Raw genomic sequence first — 17910 nt, 5'->3', positions numbered from 1 at the left:
ATAGTTCTTTCCTTGTGTCATGCCCGGAACTCGTGGGATATTCTTTTGACAGGTAAAAGTTTGAAGTATTCATGTTTCTTTTCCATATATGTATGAAGACCTCACACAAATAAAGAAAGCAATTACTGAAAATGGATTTTTATGTTTGAGGAATAATTGATTTTTATGTTAACATTTGACCATTGTTGAAGTTACAGAAAACATAATATTTGGAAATGAATTTTTTACGAACCTCCGTAGATTTGGAAATATCTCAATAAATATCGAATGAATTGCCCGCAAGCATTCACCATTTCTGAACTGTTGTTAAAAATAGCAACATGCTATACTTCTTCGAAAAACAAGGATCACATAATTAACAGTTATTGCAGTGTGACGCCCGACCTGTAATAGATGAAGAGATTTTATAATTGGTAGAATTCTGATATAAATACCAAATGTATTTGAGAGTGAGGTAGAGAGATAACTTTCTGTGGTGTATTTTTGGCGTATGTCTAAAAGCTAAAATATCATTAGCGGCAGTTTGCATTTGTTGCTTACATATCTTTCATGAAACCAACAGCGTGGAATATCATATATTTTTGCATGTGAACAGTAGAATACATCATGTCCTTCGTGCACTGTCGCATTTTTAGCGTTTTTCAGCCGTGAATGGAATCTCAATATGTGATGTACATTTCACTCTGTTCCCGTAAAGTTTCACTTCTAGATTGCTCGACGGCTTTCTGACTTTAGTAGTTTGAAATAATCGGTACTGCGAAACTCAGAATTAAACTTCAACAATTGTCAAATTTCTTATAAATTTTAAACTGCTTTTATATATTGAGTACTTTGTTTCTAGTTGGTAAACATTAGTATTCACAGACACGCATGCGTGCACGTACGCTCAGGTTTTCCCCAACTCACAGATTCACATTATACACACATTTATTCATATTCAATGTTAGATATTGCCTTAACTGGAGACTAAGTACTTTATACACACATGCAAACACACATGTCTGTATGTGTGTTTCAATATCAGCGACAGTGGGCGCTGGAAAAAGTATAAGTATTTGTGAAGGAAATCTAATTCTCGGCGACAACTATGATTGTCACACGCTGACGAGAGGTCAATACCTCGAAACTCGAGTCCGTGTGTATCATAAGTTGAAGACGGGAAGGATGACTTCCCTTTGCAAATACTGACAGGACACAGAAAGTGTGTCTATGGCCAGCTGGAGGAGTGTGTCCTCCTGGGGCTAAAAACTACAGTAGCATCCACCCTTAGGGGTTAGCCATATTGAAATGGCAAAAATACGTCACTATATATATATATATATATATATATATATATATATATATATATATATATATATATACATATATATGTATATGATATATATATATATTTATATATATAAATATGTATATATATATTTATATATATGTATATATATATATATATGCATATATAAATATATTTATATATATATTATATATATATAATATATATATATATATATATATACATATATAAGTATATGTATATATACATGTATATTTATTATATATATATATTTATATATATATATCTATATATATATATTATATATATATATATATATATTATATATATATATATATATATATATATATATATATATATATATATATATGAGTTGTTAATTCTCAGTTGAAGCAATATCTTCCGTTGACAATAATTGTAAATCAATTTCACCCGACTGTCAACGATAAGCAAAGTTATGTAAGAGTTTGGTATACCTACATATATGTGTGCATGCACACATACACATCCTTACACACACACACATATATGAATATATAGATAGACACACACACAAACATATATATACATATGAATACGTATGTATTTATGCATGTATGTATATATTATACTTTACGACCAGTCAGTGTTATTACATCATATATATTGAAAGAAAAATTAAAAGAAATAAAAAATAGCTTTCCAATATATTGGTAATAGTATCGAAGAAAGAGGAGAAAAAATCTAGCAACAACATCTCCGAAACCCAGTCACGATAGATATATTTTACAACTTCTTATAACATAATTTATGTATGAAATATATAACTGAACGAAAATTTTATTGAAAATGGAAATTGTTCGATATTCTAAAGACATTTTCTTTGTTTCACGTCTGACTTCTTAATCATTTGTTATTGTTATTGTTATTGCTGGTTTTTAGTGAGGCCTCGACCCTGAATAAGAAGAATGAGAGTCGAAAGCTTTCATGCCGTGACCATTCTGTCTAATTCATTAAGTGTATTATCTCCACGATCGCATTACTTTTAATTTTCACTTTCGATAGCTTCAAAGAAGAGCTGTGGCCATGCTAGAGCATCATGTTTAGTATGATTGTTAGTATATTTCGAACTTATTTCTCGGTCTTTCCCTCTCCGGTTTTGTTTTGTTGAGGCTGTGAGTTGGACAAGACAGACCTACTTTGTATTTCGGGCCGTTATACGGATTCATTTTTTACATGTATAAAAAAATTGTCTAAATGTTTTTTGAATGCATCTGCGTTTTTGCATCGTAAAATTCTGAAGCTTTTTACAAAGATATTGTAAAGCTGTGGGCTCTTGTGCCCTAACAAGTTACAGTACTGGGTCCTTAGTGGACGCAGTACTGGAAGAGATGGTGAGGAGTTGGGATATTCGATACTGTGCATTGGTGTCCTGTTCAGGGGTTAGTATAACATTCAGTCTCAAAGTTATATGATAGCTATGTGTATGTGTGCGTATGTGTGTGTGTGTGTGTGTGTGTGTGTGTGTGTGTGTGTGTGTGTGTGTAAAGATACAATATTATTTTGTTTCAGCCATTTGACTGCGGCCATGCTGGAGCACGGCCTTTAGTCGAAGAAATCGACCCCAGGACTTATTCTTTGTAAGCCTAGTACTTATTTTATCGTTCTCTTTTACCGAACCGTTAAGTTGTGGGGACGTAAACACAGCAATATCGGTTGTCAAGTGATGGTGTGGGGACAAACACAGACACACACACACACACACACACACATATACGCGACGGGCTTCTTTCAGTTTCCGCTTGCCAAATCCACTCACAAGGTTTTGGTCGGCCCGATTATGTCTACCTCCTGGAAATAGCAGTCCAAATTCATTCCTTAAACCGCAAAAAAAAAATAATAACACTGACAATAATTATAGAAATCAACCGTCTACGATCATATGGGTCAAGAAAATCATTCAAAATACCAATATAGCGCGCCATAATTAACAATTTTTCTTTTTGTTCTTTTTTCTATTCACGGAGCCAAAACTCACGTCTTCTCACTGAAACAGTCCAGACGAACTAGTGTTGCATTCTGGGTAACCGGAAGTAAGCAAGCTACTTACAACACAACTACTCCTGCGGCCTTATATATATATATATATATATATATATATATATATGTGTGTTTGTGTATGTGTGTGCGCGCGCGCCTGACTGTGTGTTTATGTCTCTGTTGAATTGTGCATACATGTATATATTTTGTTTGTCCCTATATACCATCATATGTATTTGAACGTTACGCTCTAGACATCCATAAATACAGAACATCATTGTAGAGTAAACAGAAATAGTGAGTCTTAATTTAATGAAACAAATTGTATCCAACGCTTTAAGTAGGTTATTCGTAAATCGGAATCGCATTTGTAATCGAAATTTGTAACATAATGAAACCGTGAAGATTTGCTACTTATTTATACTACAAAGTAAATATCAAAGTTTTTATAATACGGGAAATGATTATTATAGATTTATCGTCTGTGGCTATTGTTCATTCATCGCTGAAGTAAAGAGAAAAATCATCTACTGCAGGATAAAAGGTTAGTATGTTGCGATGGAATTAATCACTGATGCGTGATAATGTCGGCCAAGCTGATAATATATTCTTTTAAGCATGGAAAACAGTGAAAATACAAATAATGACTCATCTACTTATTGTTAACACGTTATGGCAGATTTGACCGTACGGAGATTCAGTCTTGTGAAAACATTAGTGTCTCGATTTCCATGTGTCACTGAATTATGTGCGTCGTCTGCGTATACCGTCTAAAGGAAGACGCTGTTCTCCAATGTCGTAATACAACAGCAGTTTGCTAATTCACGTTCGAATCTATCCGAACCAGTTTAGATTGAATAGCCACATCACTATGTTGATTGTTTCTATTTTGCGTGCAAATGTTAACAGTTTGACGGATACGCATCTGCATATAATTTATTTACTGAATTCTGTAATCAAGAATGCCTATAATTTTTAGATTCAGAAATGCAGAAGTTAGCTTTGACTGAAGAGGCATGTTGAAACACCAGTGCCTAAAAGTCTCCCATATGTCAGTGTATCTTGCATGTTGTTTGGTTTCATCGTGTAAAGGAAGTTGTTCTCCGAAGGCGAAATACATCTGCAAATACCATACTCAGATTCAAATCTTCCGGGACGTATTAAGAATGAAATGATAAATTTTTACTTTCGCTGTTTTGATTCCCGATGTTTTTTCATACACACAATAACTTAATATCAACAAATAATTTCTTACTCAGATTCTATAATCAATACAGATCACTATATTTTTTAAAATTCAGAGATCCACGGTGTATCTTTCAATGAAGAGGCATAATCATTTCGAAACATTGGTGTCTCAATTTACTCTACGTTACTGAATCATATGAGTCATCAACACACATCGTTGAAAGGGAAGTGTTCTCAAGAGGCAAAATACAACAGGGAATAGCATATTCACCTCCAAAACTGCCGCAAAGCGGTAAGAATGGATAGGAATGAATATGTTCCTTTTGACTTTCATTAAAGCTGTTGTATGTCCTCATAACATATTTCAAATAAAACAGTGATAACATTTAGAAGGCTATTATCATCTAGATGCTTACGTTAACGTTATAGAGAACAAGAGGAGTAATATTCTATAAAACACTCCATACGCATTCATTACATACTAACGTATTAAATAATACATTCATAATATATTACACACATCTTTAGTTTCGATGTGAAGAAATCGTGAGATCTAAGAACGAAAATCAAAGTGCTAGCAGTTGGTAGATTAGCGAATACATGATTGAAAATATAAATATTGATTGAATCTCTTTATCAGTTTCGATATTATTGACGTTATGTGTGCTCTTTTTGTTAACTGTAATCACCTCAGAGAAATGGTGTATAAATAAATAAAGAGAGCGATAACTGATGAGACTATAAACAGCAGAAGAAAATCTTATAAGCATCTTATAAGTCAGTGTATTAGGCATACTTCTTTTTATTCTTAAATGTTACTAAAAGTTGCCTTGCGACTGTATTAGAAATGAGATACCGAGCGTATGAGTCTGTAATAGAACATACCAATCAAAGTGTCTCGTATAAACTGGAAAATACGGTATAACTTGAAACATTGATGAAGAAGCATCACAATGGTACAAGATTCATGTATCTTGAGAAAGAGACTAGAATCACATCTTTTGGCCCCGTCTATGAAAATCATGATATTGTTGTTGTTTAAGTGCAGTATTTTCCACCATGAGAAGATCAACGATCGAAGGCTCTTAACCATCACAACTACATTTTTGATTAAAGCGTAGTGTAAAACATCCGATATTTCATTCCGTCGTTAAAGAGGTAAAGAAGAATTTGAGGATGATTTATTTGGTATTTCTAGCGAATTGAGGGACCTTACAGTGGATCTTTTGTTGGTTTGCATCTCACTGTTATAGATTTATTGAAGAAAGGCAAAACCAATTCCGGAGGGATAACAAGTCAGTGAATAGGAAAGTAACTAAATTATGCATGCTCTTACATCAGATAAGCTCACATATGCAGCAGTGATAATCCTTATCCGGACAATAATTACATTTAATTTATGTACAAGGGTAATACATTTAACGGAAGGGGATAATTTATTGCATAAAACCTATTAATACGCTGTCAGGTTGTTTTATCGACTCTGAAGGGATTAAAAGGGAAGATAATCTCATTAGCATCAGAACTCATAGCATAAACTCATAGCAATAAGAACTCATAGCAATCGGAACAACTACCATAAAGCACTTTTCTGATGCTCCAACGCCTCTTCTTATTCCCTGCCATGCGTAATATTGGCTTCAGACTGAGGCCCAGGGCCAGCAATATTGTGGGGAGGATGTTACACGATACCGTTGACCTGAGGACTTAAGTGGTACGCTATTGGATCGACTATTTTATCCACCCGGCGAAATTAGAACTGAGAACGTTATAAGTCGTTACAAATACTGAATGTTTTTCCGATGCTCCAACGCTTCTGCTAAACTATTACCCAAGATAATAATGGATCCTGAACTTAATACAAGATGAGTAATTATGAGGAGAAGAGGATTAACACATACCATCACCGCTAATACTTGACTGGTATTTTATTTTATCTACTTCGGATAAATGTACGCAAAGTTGGTCTCAGAGGGATTTGAACCTGAGTAAAGTGCCGAAAGAAATATTACAAGTCATTTTTCCGGCAACCTAACTCTTCTGCCAGCTCACGAATTTTGCTCTGCTTATGAAATAATTGAAAGAATTCATAATACCTAATTGGGAGCGGGGAATGCTATGAGACTAAGTAACGACTGTGTCTTTTACAGACGCACGACCAAGCAGCTTACACGAGCGAAAATGTCTTCATAACAAACTGAATTTTCTGACGCGATAATCGAAAATGTCTTGCCTCTGTAATGAATATTTGCCGCTCAAATTCATTGCTGTTTTGGTTTCTTAACCCCAGACCAGGACTGACTGGAAATCTGTGTAAAATGTGTTCCAGACATGATTTTCCCGTCTTTCTTAAAGAGATAGTCTGTGATTTGAACGAAATTTATGGCAAGAGGAACGGTTCCGCAGACTTTTCTTTGCTAATAATTTGTAATCTGGAAATATTGTATTTCACTGTGGAAGACTGCAGAGTAGACGAAGAACAAAAACAATTTCTTTATTGTTTTTGAAGATATATCAATTACTTCTCAGGAATAGGAGCATCTATGAAATAACAGTCAACGTTGCTGATTTATAGCTAGAGCTAATGGAAAAGCTTAACTTTATCGCCATATACACTGTCGCTCCCACAAACACTCGCAGAAGCATGAACTACGCACAACCCACCACCTACACATACACACACCACACACACGCACGTGCACAAATGCAAACACAAGCACAAAATAACATGAAGAGATTATATAGGATGTGAACACTTCTTTCCGATACCAAGAAGAAAGAAACCAGAAAGGAACGTAAGATAATACCCAGTGCTGAAGTATATGTTCCATTTGAAGACAATATATATATATATATATATATATATAATATATATATATATATATATATGTATGTATGTATATATATATATATACATATATATATATACATATATATATATATATATATATATATATTATATATATATATATATATATATTATATATATATATATACATAAATATAAATATAAATATATATATAAATATAAATATATATATATATAATATAAATATAAATATATATAATATATATATATATATATATATGAAGAAGAAGAACTAAAATCTCTCCAACGCTGGGAGAAAAGCGCCATTTGGTTCTCAGACTATGAAGCCGTCTTTCAAACAGAGCACGCCTCCAACAACCCTTTCCAGAAAATAAGAAAACCAAAACAACACCCAAACACCGATACACACCTGTCTAAAAATCGGAACCTTCACTACTTTCAAAAAAAGAATACAGGACCTAACTCTGTAAGCAACCAGCGTTACAATATCAGGAATACCCCCACTTCAAGCAGAGAATGGATAAATCAACACCCACAGCATAGACACTGCAACCTTATCCCCACCCAAAAGAGTTACCAACGAAATCTCCGTCCCATCAACCGGTTAAACAACCATGCACAACAAACCCACACCACTTACAATGATTACCAACGAAGGCCTCCTAGAACACCACACCCGAATATGGGATATCGGGATGCTCTCCTCAATACTCCTCCAAGAACACACACCATAAATCACAACAGGAGACCCCACATCAACAAAGAACAACTATATAACAGCTACCGTCCCAACCACCGCATTGATTTTTTAGACCCAATACGCAAACACAGAGACACAAGATAGCACCAAACAAGCAGGAGGAACCAAAAGTAATAAAAATTATCAATCTAACTCACAAGGAACTAACAGCAAACCAAATAAACATACTTTCCAAAGGACTCAAGTTTACACCCACCCCACAATACCCCAACTACAACGAAATGAAAGAAGACATCGCAGAATTCTGCAGAAAATTAAGACTTACTGAGGAGCTATACGATAAATACAACGAGGACGAATCGTTAGCCAGAAATAGGAGTAACTACACCCCCTCGAAAGGTAAGAACAAAACACTTGATGATTTCTGTGACCACATATCTAATTACCCATATCAACATATGCACAAACAAAAACACAAACCAAACTTCAGCAAAAAAGAATGGGCTGAGTTGAACAAATTAAAACAAGATAAAACAATTACAATCAAAGAGGCCGATAAAGGGAGTGCTGTTGTCTTAATGGATACGACGTTTTACATAACTTTGGTTCTTTCTATGCTGGAAGACACAACATACTATGAAAAGGCACAAAACTACAGTCAACAAAAAATAATGAGGGAACTAAAATCCATATTTAACCCATAGAAAGCAGGGCTCACCGACAAAGAATATGATTATATGACCAATTTCACAAGTAAAACTAGCCAATTCTACGGTATACCTAAGATCCACAAAAGTGAAAAAATAAGCAACGCATGCAAGATAGCCACAGACAAAATAATTAAAGTCCCTAATCCTAATGACCTCAAATTGAGACCCATAATAGCAGGTCCCGCATGCGAAACCCACCGTCTCAGTAACTTTTTAGACACCCTGTTAAAACCACTCCTCAAACATGTCAAAAGCTATATAAGGACGACTTAGATATGCTCAATCACCTACCGAATACTATAAACCAAAACACCATACTGGTATCCTTCGATGTAGTCAACCTCTACTCCAATATCCCCCACAACCTAGGACTAGAGGCAATCCAATTCTGGCTAGAGAATCACGCCAACGAACTACCACACCGCATCAAAAAAGAATTCGTGATAGAAGGGGTTAAATTCATCCTGGAAAATAACTTCTTCGCCTTCAATGACAACTTCTACCGACAAAAATCGGGGACTGCGATGGGTACACGAATGGCCCCCTCCTTTGCCAACCTAGTCATAGGATACCTAGAGATCAGTCTGTATCGTAAGGTTCTAGAAAGATATGGCAGCCCTTTCTCCATCTACATAGAAAACAACTGGAAAGATATCTAGATGACTGTTTCATTCTTTGGCATAAAAATATAGAAAAACTCATAGAATTCCAGGAAATTTTAAACGGGCTGGACGTAAACATATGGAATATAGCCAGCAACAACTTCCCTTCCTCGATATCCTCATTAAGAAAGCTAATAATATAATGGAAACAGACATATACTATAAGCCTACAGACTCTAAGCAATATCTTCCAGTCAATTCATGCCACCCCAGACACACCAGGATGAATATCCCCTTCAATCTAGCAAAAAGGATATGCACTATAGTCTCTAACGCAAACACCAGAGACACACGACTACAAGAACTAAAAGATACCCTTATCACCAGGAACTATCCACCTTTACTTATTGACAAGTGCATTCAACGTGCCCTTCAACTTAACATCAAGGAACTGAGACATCCCAAATCAAAGAAAAACTTACAACCAAAAGCCTTACCATACATCTCCACACACAACCCTCTCAATAACGAAGCCTTCGGCACCATCCTCCACAACATACCCCTCCTAAAAAAAGACCACAGAATGAACACAATCCTCCAAACACACACGATCATAAAAAGCAAAAGACAGCCTAGATCCATGAAAAGTCTCCTAACACAAGCCCGAATTCACTCTTCAACACAGAAGCCGACAGTAAAAAAATGTGGAAGACCCAATTGCGGGATATGCGACTATCTAATCGAGGGTTCTGAGTTCTCCTTCAAACAGGGACAACGGTTTACAGTGAAAAGCAACTTCACATGTGCTTCGGAGAACCTAATATACTCACTAACCTGCTCCGGTGTCAAGAGCAGTACATAGGCCAAACAAAAAATGGTTTGCGTAAACTAATGGCCCTGCACAGATCCCAGATAAAAATTCCCCAAAACAGAAAAATAGCTTTTAGCCAACACATAGATACTTGCGCCAACAAAAAAAAACACCAAACTTCAGAATTTTCCCCCTCTACCAATTTAGGGACGATACAACCTCGAGACAACGAATAAGTAAAGAAAATCTCTTATTATAAAATACAGGCCACTTCTTAACGGGTCTACGACAAACAATTAATATACCTCAACTTAAGAATAAAAGAAATATATATACACACACAATATTACATTCCATAGAATCCATTACTAATCGCCCCATCACAGCTATATCTTCACCCATTCATATTCTCCCTTCTCTTTTTTTTTTCTTCTTCTTCCTCTTCTTCTTCTTCATCATCATCATTATCATCATTATCGTCGTCATCGTCATCACCACCATCATCATCGTCATCTTCTCCTTCTCCTTCTTCTTCATCGTCATCATCATCGGCACCGTCATCTTCTTCTTCTACTTCTCCACCTTCTACCCCTTAACCTTGTCACTAATGTCTTTAAGTATAACGCCTACGCAGCGACTGCCGGTCGCCACTGACCAGCCCAGATTTTCCCACTCCCACCCCCTCAAGAACTCACAACGACCTCGAATACACAAGTGCAAACAAGGGAGTCAGAGAAAGGCAGAATGCCACCTATATCTGAACACTACTATGGAAGTATTCCTTTAAAAAAACCTTTCTTCTAATTTTTCTAAATTTTTCTAAATTTAATTATTTAATCGTTACAGTTGAAAAGGTCTCAAAATGACCGAAACCGGTACTGAAAGATTCACTATAAAATCATCTTAGCATTTTCTATTTTTGACTTGTTTTTTCATATATATATATATATATTATATATATATATATATATATATATATATATATATATATAAGTTACAACTATAATGTTGTTGGTAAAACATCTTCTTTGTCTATCTCCTTATCCTCTTGGAGATTTTGGGTAAAATTATTCATATGTGTCCTAATTTAATTAAATTCTATGTATTTGTGCAGCTGAAGATTGCTCTACTTTTTAAATTGATGTAATGAAATGATTGCATTGTTCAATTAAAAGGAGTCACATGAAACAATCGTACTGCATTACCTCTTGATATCCTTGTTGCTTATTTTGATTTATATATATATATATATATATATATATACAACTTAGATAAGAAATATGTGTGTTATCAGATGCTACCAGAAGGCTGTATAGATACTGGTTGGAATAGAGTTAATTTTCCTGTAGAATTTGGTTGAAGGTGTTTTATTGAGACCAGACTGAGACGGTGACTGCTATCAATTCGTTTCCATCATCGGCAAGCAAATGCCTGCTTCAAAGAGATCCAGGCGATAGTTGAGAAAGCCAGTCATTGGATATGGCTGTAAAGGAATGATGAAACCAAAGTGGAGAACTGAAGATCCTGAAATGGACTTGAGTTTGAATACTAGTCGGTGAGGGGGACCGGTGCACTGTAAAGCCTTCGAGAGGTAGGATCCGAAACGATGCCTATTTTCACCTAATGACCCCTGAAACATACTGGCATCCCGCATAGGGAGCTTTTTACTGAGCGATCTTGCACAAGCAAACCGTTTATATGTCTCTTTTGCGCAGCGTTTCAAAACAATGGAACATTCACGAAAAGCTCTGTTACACAGACTAGATACTGGATCTAATGTCATTTGGTGAATATCATTGTAGGATAAGGTCTCAACTAGTGGTATTTACCTCGGTATTTCATCATCCAACGAATCAAATATGAACAAAGCTCTACACCCACGAGCGATTCAGCATCATTCCTTCTGAAACCCCGTCTTTATATTCTCAATCCTGACATGACATGCTTTTATAAATTTTGTTGCTAGTATTATGGATCCTGATACACTGCATACTCTCTTGAACTTCATGCCTCACCTATTACAAATCATCGCAGAATGTGAGAACCACAGAGACGCGATCAATTAAATTAAAGGATATTTACGTTACGCATGTGGATAAGGTCTTTGCGAGATATCGACTTCAAGCATAAAACCAACTGCACAAAGTTAGCGTGCATTAATTTTTTCACTTTTAAAACTATCAGTTAAAGAATACAACTTCAAGGTTAGCGCCGTCAGAACAATATACATCCTTCTTTGTTAATCACAAGCATTTGGTTAAATAGCTAATACTGCGTTAAATGAATCAGTGGTATATAAACCATCTCAAATAAATTTCTAACTGGGCTGAACGTTAAATTCATTCATATTACATTCGTAGCTTGCAGTAGCAAAGCTTCCGCTATCAAGTCCATTTTTGATCAATTTTACCTTTTCCTGTCGAGAATACACTTGTCTACGACATTTGTTTGGAGCAGCACACCTATGTATTTTTTTCTTTTCGCTGCTTAATATCGATAGGATGCATACGTAAATTGGTATGGAAAATACGCAGCCTTGGAACACCATGCCTTAAATACAAGCGATAGCCAGTGCATTTTGTGTAGCTGGGCACTGTGGATAGTTACTGGGGCGCGCTTTTGTAGCCTAAGCAGAATGCTCGACTTATGTCCGACTAGTGTTATCACAGATCAATCCGTGTTAAGTGTAACATTGTTCACAATTGAGCCTAGTGTTGTAACTTGGATCAGTGATGAATGAATCAGTGAAAAACAGATCTAAAAAAAGAAATAACAATAAATAAACTTTATCGGAATTTTATTTCCGGAATAATGGTGACACATTTAAGACTAACTACTCGAATATCTAACACTGGATATGGAAACATTTGAATCTGAAGTAGTGTATTATAAAGTCAGCTAGCGTTTATAGCTACAATATTTTCTTAAATATTATTATTGTTTCAAACAGGGACACCGACCAGAAAATATTTGAGCCACTGAACAGCTGTTTCACAAAAATACCTCTGTAGAAATTATAGACATGGCTGCAGGAAATGTTTGCCCAGAAATGTCATATATGACAAATGTGAGGAAAGAAGTCATTTCTTCTCGTGCTTAAAGCAAGCAATTAATCATTCTCCAGCGCATTAAATTTTTCAAGTTTGCTAAACATCTTAGTTTTTCTGGAACAACCTTTGTCTCGTGCATTCATTACTATTTTGATTAACAATTGTCCAATTCAAAACTTCAGTAGTTCACAATGGAAACACTGATAGGTAGCTTCATGATACTATAATATTTCAGGGAAAAATCTTCTTTTCAAATAGGAAGAAAATAGCAGAAGCGTTTGGAGAAATGTGTTTACTTCCAACAAGCCGAGCAGAAACAGATTAAGTTGTAACAAGATGATGTATTTCCAAATGTAACAGATTTTCATCGTGAAAGACTGGGTGAGTAATGTTCAGAAAACGACGAAGAGGCGAATGCTTGGTGCAGAATGTTTGGTGCAGAAGAAATAAACGTTATAAAAGACTTGCATGAAATTCATCATAAGCTGTATGAATTACCATACAACCTGAGCCATCGTATTATCTAACTTCGCATTCAACGGTCTTGTGACCGTCATGTGATATTTGTCTTTCAATATGCACTTTTCACAGAAACATCATTCTTTCTACCACCTGTAGCAATATGGCAAAATGGTTTTGCATGGGGATTTAAACCCTAGAGAAGGCTGTAGCTGCAAGATGGAATCTCTTATATTATCGTATCGGCATACGTGGTATGATGGTCTCTGCTGCAGTTATTTTACGAAATGTGTTGTGCTTTGTTTTTTTTTTAAGTTCAGTCTTGTATCCACCTGATGGTGAGTTGAAATTACATTTTAGACGACTGAAAATATTTTGAATCAGAATTAATAATAAATAATTAGATGTGTGGCCATGTCGGGAATTCTATCTCGTATGTTACAAGCATTTATCAGGAATGAGAAAGGCGCTATGTTCGGAATCGAGCAGACGGCTATTATATATATATATATATATATATATATATATATATATATATATATATATATATATATATATATATAATATATATATATATATATGTATGTTTACATATGTATATATATACATCTCTCTCTCTCTCTCTCTCTCTCTCTCTATATATATAATATATATATATATATATATATATAAATGTATTTCGATTAGAGGTTGTGTTAACCTCATAATACCTAATATTTTGGGAAGAACCAATTTCCTTAAAATAATAGGTATATATATGTATGTAAAAATATATAGCTTATTTTCATATAAAACACGAAAAAGAAAATGGGGATTGCGAAGCTAATAATAGTTTATTATTAACAACAAATAAATCATCACACATTACAAATGTTTCAATTAATACTCTTTACTCTTTTATTTGTTTCAGCTATTTGACTGCGGCTATGCTGGAGCACCGACTTTAGACGAAAAAATGGATCCCAGGATTTATTCTTTGTGAGCCTTGTAATTATTATGTTGGTTTCTTTTGTCGTACCGCTAACCACAGGGACGTAATCATACCAGCATCGGTTGTCAAGCGATGCTGAGGGTTCAAACACAGACACGCATGTATACACATAGACACACATATAAATTTATATTATGTTGTATGATATTTTTACAAGAATATTGGTGTCGGTGAATTCAGTCTCCTAACCGACATTGAATTCTTTGAGGAACCACTATTCTTGTATGCACACGACCAGGTTAAATTGGCCGCATAAAACTCCTCGTGTGATATGATCAAAAGACCACCGCAGTGAATATAATGACTAATTGCGTATATTCCACTGATGCGCAACGTGCATATATATGTATGTATACGTTAATATATGTAAGTATTCGTAATGTTGCATATATATATATATATATATATATATTTGTATTTATGTGCTATCAGCGTATATTCCACTGATAAAGGCAAAGCATTTCTTATGCAGAGTCAGAAATCCTGGATCTGGAATTATCCAGTAATTTTTTATTGCTAGTATATATTGTCTATTTGTTTTCTCTCCTGCTGCTGTATGTACATTTAAAGTGGTTTCAGAGTCAAGTTTTGGCTGCTGTTTCTACCTTAGTGGTATCTCTTAGATACCCTTAATTATAATTTATATATATATATATATATATATATATACACACAGATATATGTATAGTTGAACGAAGATTAGATATCTATAGAAACAGATTTTCATATATAAAAGATGGAAAGAGGGAATTTAATAAAAATGATTTTTAAAAATTATATAAACAAAATACTACCGGTTTTGATGAATCTCAGTTTATTGAATATCAGTAAAAATTATAAATATGTTACGCAAAAAGAATTTATATTCTGTGTGGGGTCCAAGAACATGTCTGACATATTCTTGACCCCCAAACAGATGATAAACTGTTCTTACTACAAATTTTTATAATTTTTTTATCTGATATTTCATAAGACGAGAATCATCAAAACCGGTAATATTTTGTTTATATGATTTAAAAAAATCATTTTTATTAAATTCCCCCTTAAATTGAAATGTCTTAGACTTATTTCTATGCTATTTCCAACACCATCATTTATATATATATATGTATATAAATAAATAAAATTTAAATAATAAGGGTAAAAATTGATATTAATTAGATTAATATCAATTTAAACTAGTGGCCTAGCGTAGTGAAAAAATCTGAAGATTCAGAGAATTATATTACATGTATATAAGAGGAATGTTCACTAGGTGGATTCCTAATATGCTAAATGTAGCCCCAAATTTTATTGAGAACAATTTTTCTTAGTGGTTAGACCATATGGGGTCTACATTAGCTTTCGCCTTTCTTTAGGAACTTTAATTTCTCAAGATTGGTGCTGGGGCAAAAGATATGTATCTATGCATAGAAAAATTAAAATAACACTGACATCGCGCTTTAACAGATATATTTATTAAGCCTATATAAAATATTTTGCAATACTAAAGAATAAATTCATTCAAGAAAATCACCATTGATTTCAACCACGGCCTCCAGGTGACTTCGGAATCTCCTGCAACTCTTCTGGACTATCTCCTTGTATAAGTTGGTGTATGCTCCCATAATCCTCGACTTCAGTTCAACTTTGGTGTTACAGTGAGATTTGTTGGTCTCTCGCTTGGTGTTACAAGGTATGTTGTTGGTCTCTCGCTTAACTGCGCCCCATACATAATAACCAAGAGGGTTGCAGTCTGGAGAGTTATATGGTCAGATGTTAGGGGTGATATGGTCGCAGAAATTGTGTGACAGCCATGATTCGGTTCTCCTGCTTGTGTGGCATGGTACAGAGTCCTGTTGCCAGACATAGAGTCTTCCAGCAGCCACTTTCTTGGCCCCTGAAAACTCTACCTCCTCCAGTCACTTGGTGTAAGCCTCCATGTTGAATCTGATGCCCGCTAGGAAGATGAATGGAGGCATAATGACGCCATCACTAGAGATCACTCCAAACACCATAATGGTAAGTGGATGTTTGATTTTTATCACTCTCGTGCACGTTTTTGGAGACAGGAAAAACACTCAGATTGAGACCGAAGCACTCTGAAATATTCGTATTGGAGTTTCTGGCGCGAATGCCAAGCAGTGCAGCATGTTTCCAAATTCCTAGTACGATATGACCGAACTGCGTCCTGGTGCTGTTTTTCTCACAGACGGTGCCCAGCTGACCCTTAAGAAGAAGAAGAAGAAGAAGAAGAATGCGGGAGTGCTATGATAGTAGAAGGATGTTAAATGGTCAAGTGACCTAAAAGTGACTCGTTGTGGATTATATATATATATATATATATATATATATATATATATATGTATATATATATATATGTATCTATATATATGCATATATATATATGTATTATACGTACACACACATACATACACACACACACATACACACACACACACACACACACACACACACACCACACACACACACACACACACATATATATATATATAATATATATATATATATATACGCATGTCTGTATGTATGTACATATCTAGATATACAACCATATAAGCGAGTATACATACATAAAAAAAACATTCCGGCCTGTACACGTGCTGAGGCCGAACACTTGCACAAATACTGCCCTAGCAGCTTCATAGGCTGCAGGCACATCGATGCTCCGGAGCCTATAATATTCCTTATTAACTGCAAGTTGCAATACACATAAACCAGAACTGGACCACTAGAACACAGAAGCACCCAGTCAACTGCAAAGTGAGCCAATTCTTTAAGATGGCCCTGCATATACCTGTATACTTGCACCACTACCAAGCTGATGTTGAAATTCTTGTGAAAAATCCTTGGATCTAGGTTAGAACCCGCTCTTTCAATATTGGCGAGAAAACTTCAAATAAAACGAAACAATAATAAAACACATACATATAAGGAGTGAGCTTGCAGAATCGTTACCGTGCAGATAAAATACTGAGTGGCAGCTCTTCAAGCTTTATATCCTGAGTATAAACTCTGCTGAGTGTGACTTTGTTTGGCAAGCTGGTAGGACCGTCAGTACGGCGGGCAAAATGTTTAAAGAATTTTCGACCATCTTTACATTTTGAGTCCTAAACTCCGTTTTGAGTCTAAACTTTGCCATTCATCCTTACGGTGGTGTCGATAAAATAATACAAGTTAAGCACTGGGGCGGATATAAATGACTTAACCTCTACCCCAAAATAGCTGGCCTTGTGCCGAAATTTCAAATCAATATATGCAC

This window comes from Octopus sinensis, linkage group LG6 (genome assembly GCF_006345805.1).
Source record: "Octopus sinensis linkage group LG6, ASM634580v1, whole genome shotgun sequence".
NCBI classification, from domain to species: Eukaryota; Metazoa; Mollusca; class Cephalopoda; order Octopoda; family Octopodidae; genus Octopus; species Octopus sinensis.
Note: the sequence above shows the minus strand (reverse complement) of the source record.